This window comes from Paroedura picta, chromosome 15, assembly GCF_049243985.1.
Source record: "Paroedura picta isolate Pp20150507F chromosome 15, Ppicta_v3.0, whole genome shotgun sequence".
NCBI lineage: Eukaryota > Metazoa > Chordata > Lepidosauria > Squamata > Gekkonidae > Paroedura > Paroedura picta.
Genome location: NC_135383.1, coordinates 15,065,833 through 15,085,385, shown reverse-complemented (window position 1 = coordinate 15,085,385; position 19,553 = coordinate 15,065,833). Strand labels below are relative to the sequence as shown.

The 19,553-nt window shown below is 43.6% G+C and overlaps 1 protein-coding gene across 6 annotated transcripts in view; it reads right to left on the bottom strand.

The window, feature by feature from the left end:
• Positions 1 to 19,553, bottom strand: part of AUTS2 (activator of transcription and developmental regulator AUTS2) — a 675,677-nt gene that overhangs the window by 373,159 nt on the left and 282,965 nt on the right. The window lies entirely within an intron of this gene.

The window sequence follows — 19,553 nt, the reverse complement described above, 5'->3', positions numbered from 1 at the left end:
CATACCCAAAAGAATCCCAAAGTGGGTGACAAACACCTTTCACATCCTTTTCCTGCAACAGACACCCTGTGAGGTCAGTGGGGCTGAGAGCTCTGACAGAACTGCTTTGTGCGAACAACTCTAAGACTGGCCCAAGGTCACCGGGCTGGCTGCATGTGAAGAAGTGGGGAATCAATACGGTTCTCCAGATTAAGAGACCCAACCAGGCTGAAGTAAATTATCACGGAAATCTCATGATTCACAAAACCTCCATGGCCGTGCCTAAGCTGCTGGCCCAAGATGGCTACTGAGATCTCATGGAATAGTGAGATCTCACAAGATCGCAAAACGTAAATTATATTATTGTCATCCCCCCCATGAAGTATAAGCTATTTTCGGAAAACCTGGGTCATTCCCCCCCCCCCCATTTTTTTTTTTTTTTGCAGAAACATCTTTGTTGTCTATACCTGGCCTTATGGTTCAGATTATCTGATGTACATACCGGGGCTTCTGTTGCAAAAAATAACTGATATCCTTGTTGAAAATAAGAATAAATCTGTGTGAAAGCCTTTAAACTTCACAGGATCCCTGGCCGAGTAAGCAGGGAAGGTTTGTTTCAAGACAATGTGGCCATTTCGGTTATGATCCGCTTGTTTTTTCACTTGGGCAGTTCTTCTTTTTCTTGAGACAATTATTCAGTTCTCTTTGAGTAATTGTTAAACTTGCTTGCTTATGTTCACAGTTAGCAAATACAGAACATTTCTTGTATAGCTGACAGGCTTTTCTCTTTCCTTCTCAGTTGCTAAAACTGTAATAACAAACAAATTCAATCTCACACGTTCTTACTGAGGTAAACATTGCTCATAACACATTTCTTTTCTTTTCTTTTTTTTTTTACAGCGCACCGACTCTGTCTCAAACACACTATATAGAGGCAGAGTCACAGACCGAGAAAGATTCCATTAACTGACACTAACTGACAAAACGTAATGGTTAGAATTCTCCCAGCATGCACTGCTCCATTGTCCAATATGGAGAGTGCCTGCATGCATGGAGCCAAAAAACCCCAACAGCTTCAGGTTTGGAATTCAAATATAATCTGCAATACAGCTAATCGTGGATTACTGATGCACAAGGAAGGTTGAAAAGATGTGCACGTTTGAGAGGCCAAATTTATTGTGAGGAAACAAACAAACAAACAAAAGCAAGACAAAAGTAAAGAATCATGACTTTGCTCTTAAAAAGAAATTGAATGGGGCATGGTTACCAACCTCAAGGTGAGATCTGGAGTTCTCCAAAAACTACAACTGATTTCCAGACTCCAAAGAGCAGCTCTCTTGAAGGAAATGGCTGTTTGGGATCGTGGACGTCATGGCATCACTTCCCAACTGAGCTCTGACACAGCCCCAAACTCTGCTGTCCCCAGCTAATACCCCCAAATCTCCAGGAATTTGCCGCTGGAGTCCACAGCTGAAACTCAACAGATGAGGAGGGAGAGAGAGTTCTGTCAAACTGCATAAGGAATCAATGTCGAAGGCAGGCCTCGAATGCAGCCATCCTGGATCAAAGTTCACCCTTTATTTCCTGGGCCAGCCGCCATGCTGGCGCATCCTTGTGACTACTTTCTTCAGCCATACCCAATAAATTTTGATGATCACAACCCACCTCTTGCCCTACTCCGGAGACTGGAGCTGCCTAGACTACTAGGTCCCGTAATTAAACTCCGATAACATCTGTCTACTGGTAAACTTAATGATATCAACACAATGACATAAACCCTTGTTTGCAACATCTTGAAAGAACAAAGCCTTCACTAATGATGTTTTAATGAGGAAATGCATGCACTAATTACTAGATGTCTACTGGCTGGTCTGTAAGATCCGGCACTGAGGAAATGTAAACACCGTTTGATTCATGTTTTGCGCAAAACAGTGTGTGTGTGTGTGTGTGTGTGTTTGAGAATCTGTCTGAATAAAGATGTCGAAATAAACTGAAGTACCCACCATTAAAGAAATTCCAAACATACTGTCAGCTAGCAAAAAGGGCGGGGGAGGATTAATGTTGAACAAGATAAGTATCCTCCTTCCCTATTTATTTTCTCACACAAGTGTGGCTCTTAATTTGTAACTGGTATTCCAAAAGGAGAGGCGGGGTGTTGCACCACTTGACTATTATTACCATCAAAGAAGTATTAAAACATAATATGCTCCTGTTTACCAGCTAATATGAAGGTGTGTAATCCTTTTGCAGCGCTGGGAATGTGTTATTTGAGCATACAGGGGAGCATTAAGGGCTTCATGGTATATGGAAAAATCAGACAGCTGATCCTTCAACATGTATACAAGCAGCCATGGGTGGATCAAATTTAGATGAGGGATCTAGCCACTTTCAACTGTTGTCCTAATAGAAGTCTGCATTCCTGAAACTGCCCTCTCAAAAGACAGATGCAATTCATTTTGGCAGGGGATCAGGCATGCAATGAGTATTTATCTTTTTCAGGCCACATAGTGACTCCAAGGGCTATCCACATCAGAACAATGGGGAGGGGTGGGGTTTGAGGTTTGCTCAGTTAGGCAAATCCAGAGCTGGCCATTAGGAGTGGAAACATGAGTTTACTCTCAGAGATTGGGCAAACAATTTTTCAGCCTCCCTTAGCAGTCCCGCAAACTCCATAGAAATGTGACCGCCATTTTCCTTGGGATTCCTCCAGCTAGTTTCATCAATCTTTGCTAGTATAATAATCTTAGAAGCTTCCTGCTGGATCAAATCAAGAGTCCATCTATTCCAACATCCTGTTTTCTGCAGTAGCCTATCAGATGCCTCCAGGAAGTCAACAAGATAGACACAATGGCCAAAGCCATCCTCAACAGCCTTTCAGTATTCCGAGGTCGATGGGCTCTGAACATGCTAATAACTGAGGGATCCTTTCCTTTGCAATAGTACTGGAAGCTGCCATAGCCCTGTTGAACAATGGCCCTGTTGAACATTCTGTTTTCAGCCTTTGAGCTGTTTAGGCACTCAGCAATCATCCCAAGTCTCTGTCCATGATATACCTTTTCCCCAAATCTGCCTAACTCCCAGAGAGGTTTTCTTGCACTTTCCCCTTAATACACTACCACTAGCCTGACAAATTTGAAAATTTCCCTCAAGAGAGCCAGAACCCCTAGCTTCTCTTCTACAGTGCTATTTAATGACTCTGTCTAGTGCCCACGTCTTTCACTACCCAGTGACTAGTTACTACAAGAATGGCTTACTGCATTTGCACATGTCAAGGGAAACAATGATCTAGTAATGAACGATCTGCTTTCTCCTGGCATTCATATTAGGTAGTGTGTTTGAACACTGGAGGTCAATCTGGTATGGAGAGCAACTACCTGTACTTAAAACTAAAAAAGGTTTATTGAAAAATAACCACACATATTCTGCAAAACAATGGATTAAGTGAGGAATGCAAAATAAATGAATAAATAAATTCTATGTCCTTCCACTACACAACATGCTACTTGGTCTTGTTTTAAGACAGGATCTTTAAACTTAAGATATAGTGTTCTAAAAGTTTCCTATTACCTTGGACTCTTTGAGTGGATTGTCTGCCCTTTGTTAACTCCAGTTGACAATGGCAGATACGAAGATGAAACCCAGGTATGAAAATTCCTACCTCCAGATAAAATCTGCCCAAATGATCCCTGTTCCCTCTGTGGCAACACAATGTTTGCTCATCCCCTTTTGGCAAAATATTCCCTTCTTGAGGAGTCCAGGATGATACAATCTAGCCTCCTGCATCCTAAATCTCTGCCACTTTCTGAAAGTCAGACACGACTTATGGTGTGAGATGGCCATTTATCATCTTTTGCTGGGAGAGTCAACTACACTTCTAAAACAGAGTAATTGACAGGATTGGTCCTTCTTGGGAATGATCTTTGCCCTTCCTACTACTCTCTACTAACATTAATTAATTAATTAATTAATTAATTAATTAATTAATTAATTATGTATGTGTGTGTATATATATATATGTATGCATGTATGTATATGTTTATATATTGTTTATATATATATAAACAAGTGTGCATTTTTTGCAACCACTACCCTCAAAATATTGTCCCAAGTGGAGTGCATTTCTCTACAGAATCTCAACGTCATTCAGAAGTGAAAAGAACATAAACACGCAAAGATAGATCCCAGTGCTTAGCTGTGTTGGTCTGAAGTAGCAGAACAAAATTTGAGCCCAATGGCACCTTTAAGACCAACAACATTTTCTTCTAGGTGGGAGCTTTTGTGTGCAAGCACACAACAGTTCAAAACTAGGAGAAACCATTGTTGGTCATAAAGATGCCAGTGGACTCAGACTCACAAAGTTGCTTTATATTAAGTCACACCATTGGTCCGTCTAGCTCCCTAAAGTTAACTCTGATTAACAAGACTGCTACAAGACCTCAGGAAGAGAAGCCTCTTTCCCAGCACCTGCTACCTCCAGTATATGAAATTAAGACGTTTGGCATTTCATCCATCCATCAATCCATCCATCCATCCATCCATCCATCCATCCATCCATCCATCCATCCATCCATCCATTCATTCATTCATTCATTCATTCATTCATTCATTCATTCATTCATTCATTCCCTTCCAAGCAACAGAATGCTGAAATTGCTCATGTCACAGGGATGGGGCAAAATTATTCACCTCAAGCAGAGGTTGATGAGAAAGAGAAACAGCAAGGTTAATGGTGGAAGCAAAATCAGAACAGGCAATCTCATCAGCAGGAAGGGACTCTGGGTTTCCTGAAGAAACACATATTTACTATTGTCTTTACTTCTGAGAATGAGAAAAGAGTCACTGGGAAAAGACAATAATGCTAGGAAAAGAGGAAGGCAACAGGAGAAGACGAAGACTCACCATGAGATTGACTGATTCAAGCAAGGAAGCCACAGTCTTCAGTTTGTGAGACCTGACCAAGGTTGTTAACGACAAGTTGTTTGGGAGGTTGTTCATTCCTAGGGCTGCTAGAAGTCAGAAGTGTCTTGGAATAGTTTCCCCTCTGCCACCAAGAGACCCACTTGCAACCAAGCTTAATAGAGTCCCTGAAGTTCTTGATGACACTTAACGCCGGCAGATCTTAATTTCTCCTAGCATTGTTGGGTATCACATCATACACTCTGAAACTCACTCTGTATTCTCATGCAATCTTACTGAGTAAACATGCACAGGACATCATGCCGGAGTGAACATGAGGAATTTCTGCTGAATTGGGTTGAAAAAGTAATTTATTGGAAAGAGACTATCCCAGTTATAGCCACCCCTCATGACTATTTATCCCTTCAGAAGGATAAAGTCTGTGGCTTGGGAAGAGAAAACGTTGCCAGGGAGGTGGTGTGCAAATAAGTGTATGTGCACACATGAACTTTGTCCCCCCCCCCTTTTTTTTTCTTTTTTGCAGAATATGCACAAAAGCCCATCAAACATTTCTGAACGCGGGACAGGGATGCTCAGGCAAAAAATGCGAGCCATTTTAGGTTGTGTACCAGCGGGGTTTGCTCATCACCACTTTCTTCTCTCCAAGGAAAGAAAAAAGAAAGAACTATGAAAGGGGGGAAAGGAACCCATGTGCTGTGATCTGTGCGCTGAAGGGAGCCCTTCAGTAAGCAAGTGTCGACACAAATTCCATCTCATTATTGCTCTGGCTACAAGCGATTGCTCTCAGTGCAGCTCCTGCTGCCATTTCTAATTTATACTTTTGCTGTCTCTTTCTGCCCTGCCTTGCCATCCAGAATAAACTGACAGATAAGCAAGTAAACAAAACAAAACAAAAAATCAGAGAATGATGCATTTAAGAATTTGATCCCAGACATGCTAAGGCATTAAACACACCCCCTCTGCAGGCCTGTCTTAAGAAACGAACAATTGCAATCAAATTGTTTTGGTGAATGCACCCTTAAGAAAAGAAAACAAAGAGAATAGATGGGTAGGGTTAGCAGAATGACACTGTCTGGACGGGACATGTGCCGAAGCAAAGAATAATAATTTCTGCATCACCGTCCTCATTATTGACATTACCCTTCTTAATCTGATCAGCAAAATGATCTAAGCCAAGCATTTCTGGTTTTAGCAGGAAAATAAAAAAGGCAGTAGATTCTCTCAAAACCCACATTGTGTTTGTGCATACAGGTTGTTCCTTCCCTTCTAGCCTAATATGTACACATCGTGGCACCTGAAGCCATGTTGATTTCCCAAATCCAATTATTTCGCAATGCACAAACCCATGGAATCGTTTCCCCTCTGCCACCAAGAGACCCACTTGCTACCAAGCTTAATAGAGTCCCTGAAGTTCTGCTTCCAACTAACAGGATGTAATGTCTTCCCACTCCCTATATGTGCAGACAATCCCTGCCCCTCACATCAGGCACATCGCCACATCCTGAATGAGAGCAAAGCTCCAGTTAAGTGCGGACATGCTCAGCTCAGCTTACATCATGCTCTTATGTTTGGTGTAGAGCGAGTTTGGTGTAGCGGTTAGGAGTGTGGACTTCTAATCTGGCATGCCAGGTTCAATTCTGCATCCCCCCACATGCAGCCAGCTGGGTGACCTTGGGCTCACCATGACACTGATAAAACTGTTCTGACCGGGCAGTGATATCAGGGCTCTCTCAGCCTCACCCACCCCACAGGGTGTCTGTTGTGGGGAGAGGAAAGGGAAGGTGACTGTAAGCCGCTTTGAGCCTCCTTCGGGTAGAGAAAAGCGGCATATAAGAACCAACTCTTCTTCTTCTTCTAACTGTGGATTACTCACAAACAACTTGAGCCTGAGCACTGTCCAATTCCCAGTTATAGGGGGCCAATTCCAGTTTAGGAAATTTCTGGAGATTTGGGTGTGACACCTACAGAAGGCAGAGTCTGGAGAGGGGAGGGAGCTTAGGGAAAATGTGATGTCACTACAGAAATCTACGGAATCTCTTGGGTTCTGATGTTTTTAACCAAAGATGCTGGGGATTGAACCTTGGAGACAGGGCTGTGGCTCAGTGGAACAGCCACTTTGCATGCAAAAGGTCCCAAATTCAGTCCTTGACATCTCCAGTTAAAAGGACCAGGTGATGCAAAAGACTTTTCTCTGCCTGAGACCTTGGAGAGCTGCTGCCAGCCTGATTCGACAATACTGACCTTGATGGACCAGGGGCTGATTCGGTAGAATACAGCTTTGTGTGTACAGGCCAAGAGGATGCTCTACCACTGAGCCATGGCCACCTCCATATGGTTGGTTGGTTGGTTGCATAATTTTCATAGATAGGCTGCCCTGAAGTTCAGTAGATTTTTCTAAAGGCAACTGGCATGCTTTAGAAGGGGTAAGGCAATGGCTGGTGACCTTCTGTGGCATTTTTTGCCAATGTACCTTCAATTACACATGATCAAGGGAAGTCAAAACAAACAAACAAACAAAAAGCAAAACTCTTCTCACCCTATTAAAAATGGGTGGCTAATCCCTGGTAATTGCCAACATGATAATCTGTGTGTTTTCCAGAAAAGAGCAATGCAAGAATCAACTCAACCCTTTAATTAAAATCCGACGATGAAACGTAGCAGACTATTTCAACTCTTTAATTAAAATATACATCCTGGTCTGCAAGAAGCTAGTTTATTGCAGTTGAGAGTTCATTGAAACAAATTAATGCATTAAACTGGACTGTTAACACAGGATCTTGGCCACATTCTCCCTGAAAACCTAGGGATTCTGTGTCTAATGGCTGCCTGTCATTTCAGTCTGATACAAATCCCCACCATTTCTCCACACCAGACAAGACAAAAACTGAGAAGCATCTTGAAGACATCTTTTTTAAAAGTGTGGACAGCTCATAAAACCCACTTTTTCCCTAAACAACATGGACTTGATGATGAGACAAAGATCATTTTCCTGCTAGGAAACACAAACTCTCAAGTTATTGATTCAGTTACCAGGTTCTCGGCTATGAGTTCTTGTAACTGGAGAACAATTAATGCTTTATAATGCATTTTAATGTCATCTTTCTTTGTGTGCCAATAAAGGTCTTCTGATTCTCATATCCTTATTTGGTGCAGTGATGTCACAAAAATGCAAATTAAAATTCCTGAAAGCTGCGATGGAAAGACTGACAAATATGGTCAATGAAAGACCAGCTGAAGAATTTCAAAATCACTGGGACAAATTTCTAAAATCTTTGTAAAAACAGATTTTCTGTTTTCTTTCTGTATCTATACTTATCAGAAAACAATAAAAATATATATTTTAAAAATCCTGAAAGCAGCACTGTATTAAGGCGGATGCTGGAGATGGCAATATGGTTCTAAAAAAACCAAAGGATACTTTCAAAATTCCCTAGATCCACACTTATCCCTGAATTTGAAGGCTGAATTGCTGAGTTTTGTTTTTGAAGTGGAATTAAAGATTTGCTCTTTTGTTACATGGATCACAGCTGCCTCTCGTGAACTCTGAATCTGCATCCCCAATTTGCATTCATTTTCTTGGTCCTGGTCAGTCCACCTCATGTGCCATCCCAGTTAGAAAGGCATTTAGTATCCCTGTATTTCCAGAACATAGAATCATAGAATCATAGAGTTGGAAGGGGCCATACAGGCCATCTAGTCCAACCCCCTGCTCAACGCAGGATCAGCCCTAAGCATCCTAAAGCATCCTAAAGCATCCTAAACCATGACAATGGCCTATTTGGAAGGCAGATATGCCCAGGTACTGGCTGAATCAAGGACATGTGTTGGTGGAGATCCAGTTACAATTTGTTACCCCCATAATCACCACTGAAGAAGAAGAAGAGCAGAAGGAGCAGGAGAAAGAAGAGGAGGAGGAGAGTTGATTTTTATACCCCGCTTTTCACTCTTTGAAAACTTACAATCTCCTTCCCCTCCTCTCCCCACAACAGATATCCTGTGAGGTGGGTGAGGCTGAGAGAGCTCTGACAGGTCTGTTTGGTCAGATCAGCTCTATCAGGGCTGTGACGAGCCCAGGGTCACCCAGCTGGCCGCATGTGGGGGAGGGGCAGGGAGTCAATCCCAGAGGAGTAGTAGGGAATCAAACCCAGCTCGCCAGATTAGAAACTACTGCTTTTAACCACTACATCACCCTGACGTAAGGATCTCATTTTAAATACTGTGGAACTCTGGATAGAGTATACACACAGTTCCCAAGTGGGCTTCCATCTAGGCACCAGGTTGGATACCACTGGCTTTCTCACTGGTGAAAATGGAAAGACCACCAACATGGCTATGATTTGGATCATGGAACCTGCACAGACAAAAAAAACCAAAACAAAAAGCATGTCTGACAGGGACTAAAGTTATGATGGGAATTAAATGAGACTGGGGAAAGTTGAGTCCAGATAGCCAGACCCCGCAGCTTCCACAAGGTTTCCATATGTTGCATCTTCACGACATTGCTTGGGATTACACGCATCATTACCATTCCTATTAACAGATGGGGAAACAAGGCCAATAGAACACCTTCTTCCCATTGGTCATTCAGTTTGGTGGTGGTGTGTGCGGAGAGGGAGCTGAGCTGAAATAGCATCCAAGTTCTCCAGTGCTCAGGCTAATCCTGGAGCCACAAACTTGTTTGTGGAGATCAGGGTGGCCATTATAGTTACACGGAATGGACCACTATCAGTCTCCGAGGGTATCAGATTGAATACCTTGATCTCAAAGCAGTGCTCCAACTCACAGGATCACTCCACAATTGACTCTCTGTACGGTCTGTGAATCCTTACATATACAGTTTTTTAAAAGCAAAGAAAACAGCGCTCCAGAAGTTCATTTGAAAGACCTTGCAGCAATTTCTAGGTCTCTGCAGTTGTCTGCTTAGTCCAAGGTGTGATAGTATCATTTAATTACATTTGACATTTAGCTTCAGGTACCATGGGAAAGTGGAAATTAACCCAGTAACTCCCTTTCCTTTTCTTTTCGTTGTGGGGTGGGGAGAGGGCCAAATAGGTTTCATCTCCTTGCAGAAGATCTTCAAGTTAAACCCCTGTTTAATTCGAGATGGGGAAAATGACAAGCGCTTAGCGGTGGAAAGACTTCAGAAGTTTTCCATTTTGGGAAGGACTGCCCATTCGTTCCACCTAATTCCCTACGACTTCGACATGCAACTTCCAGATACACGCCTGAGTTGGAAACAAGATTTTCCCGGGAAGTCGGAACATCCTATTTTTCACGGGTATCTGCATTACAGACTTTCTGCCGAGCACCTATTTAAATGCACTAAGACGCAAGCCCGGGATGTCTTTTCCGTGTTCTGTTGCTATTCTTAAACTGCTCAGCTGCTAAGCCAATCTGGCGGGAGTTCTAACCCCCTCCCCTACTTCCCTTTGATGTTCCCACCATTATCTTTTTATAGCATAATCACACATTTGGGTATGTTGCAGATCAAAGGGAAGCTGCAGCTTTTAAGGCTAAGCCTGGACACCGTGCCCATAACTAAGTGAATTCATTATATTTAATAACGATCTCCAAGGAATAGGACGAACAGGGGGGGGGGGGGCTGTATGAAATAATAAACATCAAGGTAAATAGGGAAAGATCATTAAAATTAGCTAAATGTGGAACAGCTTGGTTTCGGGAGGCAGGGATGCAGCCTCGAACGTACCTTGGGTCAGCTGCATATGTGACTTCTGCCTGCAAGGGGAGATAATTAGCCATAGCCAACCATGGAAACAACTGCTTAGCTGCCCAGGCTAGGATAATATTAATGACCACCGTCTATCTACCAATCAATACTTTTTCACCCTGACCTTTCCGCCAGGGAGTTCAAGGCAGCATCTGTGCTTCTTTCTCATCTTTGCTATTCCTACAACAATGCAGCGAGGTGGGCTAAATAGAGACAGCAGCTGGCCTAAGTGCCATCCGGATATGCTCAGAAGTGAATAGAAGAAATTCAGAACACTCACACGAGCGTCTACTGAGCCCTTCATCCACCAACACTCCTGCACCCAGAAATACGCCCTTCCCAACAGCGGTTAACAGCCCTCCTTACGCAGTCATCTGTGTAATGGATGGTCAGACATTGGGATTGAGCATAACCTCGCACATTTTAGAGCAGAGGTAGTCAAACTGCGGCCCTCCAGATGTCCATGGACTACAATTCCCAGGAACCCCTGCCAGCTCCTGGGAATTATAGTCCATGGACATCTGGAGGGCCGCAGTTTGACTATCCCTGTTTTAGAGGGTTAAAAAAACCTCACATATAACTCTGGCTATGACATCACAAGAGCCTCTTGTGGCGCAGAGTGGTAAGGCAGCCGTCTGAAAGCTTTGCCCATGAGGCTGGGAGTTCAATCCCAGCAGCCGGCTCAAGGTCGACTCAGCCTTCCATCCTTCCGAGGTCGGTAAAATGACTACCCAGCTTGCTGGGGGGTAAACGGTAATGACTGGGGAAGGCACTGGCAAACCACCCCGTATTGAGTCTGCCATGAAAACGCTAGAGGGCGTCACCCCAAGGGTCAGACATGACTCGGTGCTTGCACAGGGGAAACCTTTACCTTTACCTTTATGACATCACAGCAAGTCAGCCAGTTTCCAAAGGGCTCAAGACAAGAGTGATGGGCACTTTAATATCTCCCCTCTCCTTTTTTTCCGTAAAGAGGGGTGCTCAAAGAGGGAGGGGAAAAAAGAAAAAAAATACAATACCCATTAACTTGGGAGTGAAAATCTATCTGTACGTAAGCGAAGCCAACAATGTGGTTCTAATATAGTCCCCTGAAATATCGTTCATAAACCTATAGGTCTGGTTCTTTTTTCTTTCTTTTCCCCAAACATCGTGTGTGGGTTATTTTTTATGGGGGGGGGGGGATTGTGTCTGCATGAGAGTTGTTGAGTTTGGAAGCTGTCTTAAACAATCCAAGCAATGTTTCCTATCTCTAGCTTTCCATTTCAATTACGCTCAGCCTCTGACAGTCTCAGCTGTTAACAATTGTTCCCAGCTAGCATCTCTCAGGGTGAACCACAATGTATTCCCAGGCAAACTAACTTAGATCCTAGACTGGGGGGAAGGTCATCAAAAGTGGATTAGAGCATGCCAACCCAAGCAATGCCCCATAGAATGCTGGCATTCGAAATTGGCTCCAGTGATTTGAACCAAGCCCCCACAAGACTCGGTGGGCTTGCAGCCTGTTTAGCAATCCCTTTCGCTTCCCTCCCTTTCGAAATGGGTTAAGTAAAAAGGGGGGTTTAAAGGGCTGCTGGACATTTAAATTTAAAAGCTGATGGTTGGACCCATCAAGCTGCTACATTTCAATGGCCAGCAGCCATTTCAGGACACCCTTTCACTTCTCTCCCTTTCAAATGGAGGAAAGCAAAATGCTCATTGGAATGGTCCATAACTATCCTAACAGACCCTTTAACTTCCCTCACTTTGGAAGTGAAAGCGAGGGTTTAAATGACTGCCTACCATTTAAACCTAACAGCTGAGCTGGATCCACCCCCCATCTAGTGCCCATTGGTCATATATCCCGATAAATGTTTAGCAAATTAAAAATATATATATTAAAGATTAATTAACTCCCACCCATTCAGGAAACCTAGGGCTGTCAAGAAACCCTAGGATTTCACAAACCCCTGGTTAAGAAAGTCTGCTTTAACCTGTGAACTTGCCAGTGGTTAAAAAGAATGGATGCTGCACAAGTGCGAAACAGGTATTGCAAGTTGGGAAAGTTTGACTTTCAAGCATGTAGTTTCCAAGGGTGGCATAATGACTAGACTAGGTAGCGCTCATTCTGTGCTTCACCACGCTGGTGAAGTATGGCCAGATATATTTTTTTCAAGAAAGACTGAGGACCATTCATTCCCCTTCCTCTTAAGTTTTGGGCACAAAGGTTTGCAAATATTTCCTGTTTGCAAAACAGGAAGATCTACTTCCAAAGGGCAGTGAAAATGCATTATCTAGCGTGTGCAGAATGAGCCTAGGCTAACTTTATTTTGGTGATTTATGAGATGGAGAGAAATAGTCACTGCTCTCCCACTCTCTTCTTGTCCTTCCAGAAATTCTATGAAATTCTGTATAACCCCAGAGTCAAACACAATGGACCCACATCAGCAAGTCAGTTCCTATTTACTAACTGCCCCAATCGTAATGTTTCATAATCATTAGATTATATCCCAGACACAGTCATAACGAAACCAAGTCAAGGAATGCTGTTAGGCTGTAAGATGTTGTCAAGGCAATACACTTTCCTGATAACAATGCAATGCAAACAGGTTTATTGCACACAGAAAGAAATTAAAACTGGGCAACAATGCAATGCGGGTGGAGACATTTTAGATGCATTTTAGGCTGTTAAAATTTTAAGAGCCACATACACATGCACACCACAAAGGTGACATTGGAGGCACCTGTTGGTACCCTAAGCAATGGCAATATCTCCAAGAGAGGACCAATTTGAATACTTGACATAGCCTAGAAGTGTGAGCTATGGGTAAAGTTTCCAGGTTTGTTCTGGCAACCAGCAGGGGATGGGGGACTTACCAAGAGTGGGAGGGAGGCCAGGTGATGTCACCCATGATGTGGCTACATCACTTTTGACAAGCATCGGAACTGATGTCATCATGCAGTGATGTGACAATGACAATCTGGTATTTTGGCAAAAACTCTATGGTCAAAATGGCTTCTACCATAGAGATTTTCCCCAAATACCAGAATGTTGGCTGGACAACACTGGCATGCATGCAAGAAGTGGTATTGCCACATCGCCAGTTATGTCATCTGGGCCTCCCTCTCTCTTGTGGCAAGTCCCTCCAGGAGTGGCCAGCTAACATTACTTCCCGGGCTCCTCAAAGCCTGAAAAATTATTTCAAGGGTTCCTCCATGGTCAAAAGGTTGAAAAAGGCTGGTCAAGCCTGATGAAGAGTTCTGGAGAACTTGAAAGCTTGCACACACTTACGTGTCATTGGGTTGGTCTTAATAAAAAGCATGAATTGGATTCTTGGCCTTCAGTATTGTTTTCGGCCTTCCATGGCATTCCAAATCATCTCTTGACCAGTCAAGAAGATGAGACTTCATAAGAAACCATGCTGGTGAAGTATGACCAGATATATTTTTTTCAAGAAAGATTGAGGACCATTCATTCCCCTTCATCTTTAGGTTTGGGCACAAATGTTTGCAAGTATACCTCTCCCAATTGCCTATGAAAGCCTGATGAGCATTTTTGGAGTGTTCATCAGAGATGCTCGCAAAGCACGTAAGTAGTTTGGGGTCGTGCGCATAGATGACTAAACCGCTGCAGAAATGGAAGAAAATGTGTATCCAAGTGCATATAAGCACTGTTACACATACTTGATAGTCCCTTTCCCTGCTCAAAAGAAATAAGACAGACATTACACACAATAAAGGATAAGTGGTGAGTGGTGCAGCTCTCAGAAACTTGGAGGCATGGCCCCACAGCTACTTTAGTTTCCCAATCAAACAAGTGAAAACAAAACTAAACAAAAAAAACCAAAAAAACTCCTGTATTTGGAAGAAAAAAAAATCCTGCTGTACCAGAAATCAATTCAAAGTGATGCTGAGCTGTACCATGTAATCCCAGAGCTGTTTGGACCTCGGCCTCCCTCCCCTCTCCCCAAAATGTGCACAGAAATGTAGGTCTTGTACCAAAAAAAACTTGTTTATAATAAAGACTACATTCTGTAGCAATTTCCTAGATTCCTGGGGTTAGAAATCTAGATTGCCAATGGATAAGTGAGCCTTAAAATCACATCCCCGCTGACAAAAATTCATTTCTTATAACCGTCTCCATTTACCGGAATGTTGAATCTTTCCCATGGGGAACGAATAAATGAAAATGTTATTTCGCTGCTCATGAACTCATACCTTTCTGTCTGCTTTTTTCACTGCTGGCAATTCCATTCTCTTCCAAATTTGACTAAAGCCCATGACCTCAGGGAAATAATGTCTATATAATAATCTTCTGGGGAAAAAAAAACAAAAAAAACTCTAATTCTGAGTCATGTTTTTTTCGGATGTTGCCTTGTACTTTTATGAAAATTGCACCAAGCCATGGAAAGGTAAGTGGTGCCGTGTGTTGGTATTAACGTAATCGTTTTTATTGGTGGACATAATAATAATAACAATCATCGTTCTGACTATGTGACACCCCTCCTTAGAAGCCTGCCCACTGACTTCTTGTCTGTTCCTCGATCCAGTGTAAACATATTGGCCTGAGGAAGCAAGTTCATAAAGCCCCACCCTGCCTTTCCTCTTCTCCCACAAGTTTTGCTATATCCCATCCTTTGACCCTCTTTCCCCTCTTTCCATCATCCTCAGCTGTCATCCTCAGCTGTCCATCATCCTCAGCTGTCCAAAGGTTTCCATCATCTTCAGCTGTCCAAACAGGACAATCCTTTCTCCCTTGATATCTGGGAGATGGATCATAGACAGAGCAACTCCTTTGGGTGCAGAAGGTCCCAGCTTCACTTCCTGGTGTGTCCAGTTAAAAGGAAGCAGGTGGTGTGAAAGACCATTGTTTGGACAGTGGAGAGCCAGAACAGAAAATACTGCTCTCCATAGACCGATGGTTTAACTCACTACAAGGTAGCATCATCTTGACCTGAATGACCCAGGCTAACCCAGAACCTTCTTTCCTGTAATATGGATCCATTGCTCCTAGTCCATGTCTCTAAAGCTGCAGTAAACAGGTTGGCTCCCTCTTCAACATGTCTACCTTTTCCATAGTTCAACAAGCCTTTTCTGAACAAGTTCCAACTTGTCAATACCCTTCTTGAACTGGGCACTCAGAACTGCGGAAGATCGCTTGGTTTAATGATCTGCTCCAAAACCTTTCCTGCTACCGATGTTAAACTGGCTGGTTGGTAGTTGTTGGGGACCTCTTGTTCCCTTCCCCTTTTAAAAAGGGGAACCATATTTGCCCTCCTCCAGTCCACTGGAACTTCCCATGTTCTCCAAGACTTATCAAAGATAAATGCTAAAGGTTCTGAGAATCAAAACACAGATTGGAGGACCACAATATGTACCAGGAAAACGGTGCGAGAAACAATGCTGAGGAAAGATGGATGAGATAGAGCAGGGGTAATCAACCTGTGATCCTCCAGATGTCCGTGGACTAAATTCCCATGAGCCCCTGCCAGGGTTTGCTGACAGGGGCTCGGGGGAATTGTAGTCCATGAACATCTGGGGGACCACAGGTTGACTACTTCTGAGATAGAGGACATGCACAGTCATGACTCGGACATGCACAGAACTGCAAACATCAGAATTAGCTCAGTGTGTCGGACTGAAAGTCCACAGGGTGCCTAGATCCCTAAGGGAGGCTTACAGTGAGGGCAAGAATGGTCATGAGGAATGCATGAAGCAGCCTCAGACTGAATCAAACCACTAGTCTATCGAGGTCAGTATTGTCTACCCTGCATGGTAGCAGATCTCCAGGGTTTCAGGAAGAGTTTTTTTTTTCACATCAGCTACAACTTGATACTTTTAACTGGAAATGCTGGGGATTGAACCAGGGACTTCTGCATGCAGAGATGAGCATAAGCTATATCCTCATCATCCCTTGTTACCAAGTTCTGGTGATTGGAGGCATTTTGATATTGTACACAGAGATGCTGTTTAAATACTGTTTGGATAGAATTACTTTTAAAAGATCCCATTGGCTGCACAAATTTTTGTCAATGTTGCTTCAGCAGCAGCTGCTCCCTCCCCCCACAGCACAAAGATCAGGGCTGAGTGTCTGAATGGGAGCTCCGGCAGCCATTTTGTGACCACACCCACCACCATGCGGCAGAATTCCAAATGGGCTCACAGATTCAACCAGGTTTCGGACCCCTGTTCTAAAAGGACAGGTGAGGGCAAGACTGGGGTCACAGCTGCGAGCTTGACTCCAACCTGCACAGTTCATTGGAACCTCTGTATAGGAGACTATGGTGGATGACTCTTTCCATTCAGTCAGCTTGATCAGAGTTCTTGGTCACGGGGAAAGAGTACTGATGTGTCTTCCTTCATATCCATGCAGGGTGTAGGCAGCAATACAATGGGCATCTACTGGAGTTTGTTGCTGTGATCCCATTCTCCCACCACATGCATCCATTTTCTCCTCCCTAGAAAGTATGAAAACTGCTATTGTCATTTATAAGAGAGCCAGCTTGGTGTAGTGGTTAGGAGTGTGGACTTCTAATCTGGTGAGCTAGGTTTCATTCCACGCTCCCCCCCATGCAACCAGCTGGGTGATCTTGGTCACAGCACTGATAAAGCTGTTCTTCTTCAGTAATACCAGGGCTTTCTCAGCCTCACCCACCTCACAGAGTGTCGGTTGTAGGGAGAGGAAAGGGAAGGCGATTGGAAGCCGCTTTGAGACTCCTTTGGGTAGAGAAAAGCGGCATATAAGAACCAACTCTTCTTCTTCTTCAGTGTACTGCCAAGTCTCAGCCATTTTATGTTGACCCCACTGCATAGGGTTTTGAATACAAGAAATGAACAGACATGGTATGCCATCCTCTGCATCACAATCCCTCTCTTCCTTGGAGGTCTCCCATCCAAAAAGTGATCAAGGCCAGCCTTGCTTAGCTTCCAACCTCTGGCAAGAATAAGCTAGTCTGTCTGAGAGTCAGCTGAATGAACTGTTGATCTATCTCACTGGATTTCATTACATCCTGATGTCTCCAAGTTGGAAGGAGAAATATCACTCTGTTATTTCTCTCCACATGAAACCTAAGTCTACCTGTTGCCTCAGTCTCCCTTTACCTCCCAAAGGTGAAAAGCACTCATGTCGTCTCCACATATGCAATTGAATACGCGCATATCCACCGAGAGCTGATGCGGCTTTCCATAAGAAAAGAAGTGGGCTGATGGATCAAGTCAAGGGTCATCTGAGTAATTTGCCCAAGGTCACAGACTGTACTGCTGCCGGTGCAGAGGAACGAGCCTTTATCTCCTGAGCTCCAACCTGCGAGCCTGGCTAACAAACAGATTTTCTGTGTGGACTTTTTAATACAACATAAACCCATTCATATTCCTACAGATCCCTAAAGCCGGCAGTTCTGAATCTGATTTTCATTAAGTTTCAACTTCACCGTAATACTGGGATTGTCAGTCGTAAGGATGACTTTCTGCAATAATTTTGCTTGGTTTCTCTTTCTGTGATGTTGAGTGAGAAGCTGGTATCATGTAGGACAGGGGTAGTCAAACTGCGGCCCTCCAGATGTCCGTGGACTACAATTCCCAGGAGCCCCTGCCAGCGAATGCTGGCAGGGGCTCCTGGGAATTGTAGTCCACGGACATCTGGAGGGCCGCAGTTTGACTACCCCTGATGTAGGATAACCACACGGTCAGGGCCGAATTTACATGAAAAGAGGCCCTAGGCCAGGGGTAGTCAAACTGCAGCCCTCCAGATGTCCATGGACTACAATTCCCAGGAGCCCCCTGCCAGCGCTGGCAGGGGGCTCCTGGGAATTGTAGTCCATAGACATCTGGAGGGCCGCAGTTTGACTACCCCTGTCCTAGGCTATTCCACTTATGTGGCCCTTTCACCTCCCATTTTTAAGTTTGTAAATTACATGAGAGATAATAAAATACATCACTACTGTGATATATATCAATATGTTCAATGAAACATGTTGTGATTGGTGCTAACCTTTATAAAAAATGTGGACTATAGGTCCCTCTTGATCTTGAGGCCCTAGGCTGAAGCCTAGTTAGCCTATAGGAAAATCCGGCCCTGCACACGGTTGCTTCATTTGTGAATGAGCCAGTTTGGTGTAGTGGTTAAAGAGCAGTGGACTCTGATCTGGAGAACTGGGTTTGATTCCCCACTCCTCCACATGTCCTCCTCACAGTTCTCTCAGAGCTCTCTCAGCCCCAACTACCCCACAAGGTGTCTATTGCGGAGAGAGGAAATGAAGGCAATTGTAAGTTACTTTGAGACTCTGGGTAGTGAAAAGCAGGGTATAAAAACTCTTCTTTTTCTAATGAAGGTTTGCTGGTCCAAGGGAAGGGGAGGGGCCCTGGCCATTTAAATCTTTGCCAATTGAGGTTCATCACACTTCTGGGGGGGGGGGGCATGGCAGGGAGGCGTGGCCAGTTGACCTCACTTCCTGGTGCCTTGACGCCTGAAATATGTTCCAGCTGCTTTAGAGGGCTAAAACTCCCTTTGGCAGATATCAAATAAGCAACAAGTATTTATTTATTAATGAGGCTTTTAAAAATCTATGGATTAAATAGTCTTTTCTTTTTTTTAAAAAAACTCTGATTGCTAAGATTTAGAAAAAAAAACTAAAGGAACTGTGAGATAGATGGAATTAGAACTGGTAACTGTGCAAGACAGAGAGCTGCATGTTCTACCTTTGATTCATTCCAGTAACCACTTGCATTTGCATGTAATTTACAAGTACCTTTTTCAACAAATGCTTTCATTTAGCATTATTATGAGGCAGTGGGTGTGACAAGAAATCATTTTTCCTTGTCGGGGGGGGGGAGAGAGAGAGAGAGAGAGAGAGATAAAAAAATCCAGCATGAATAGATATTTGGGCTGGCTAAGGAAGATGGAGTTATGATCCAAGTAGGACATGGATCTGAAATACTCTCCAGCATTCCATTC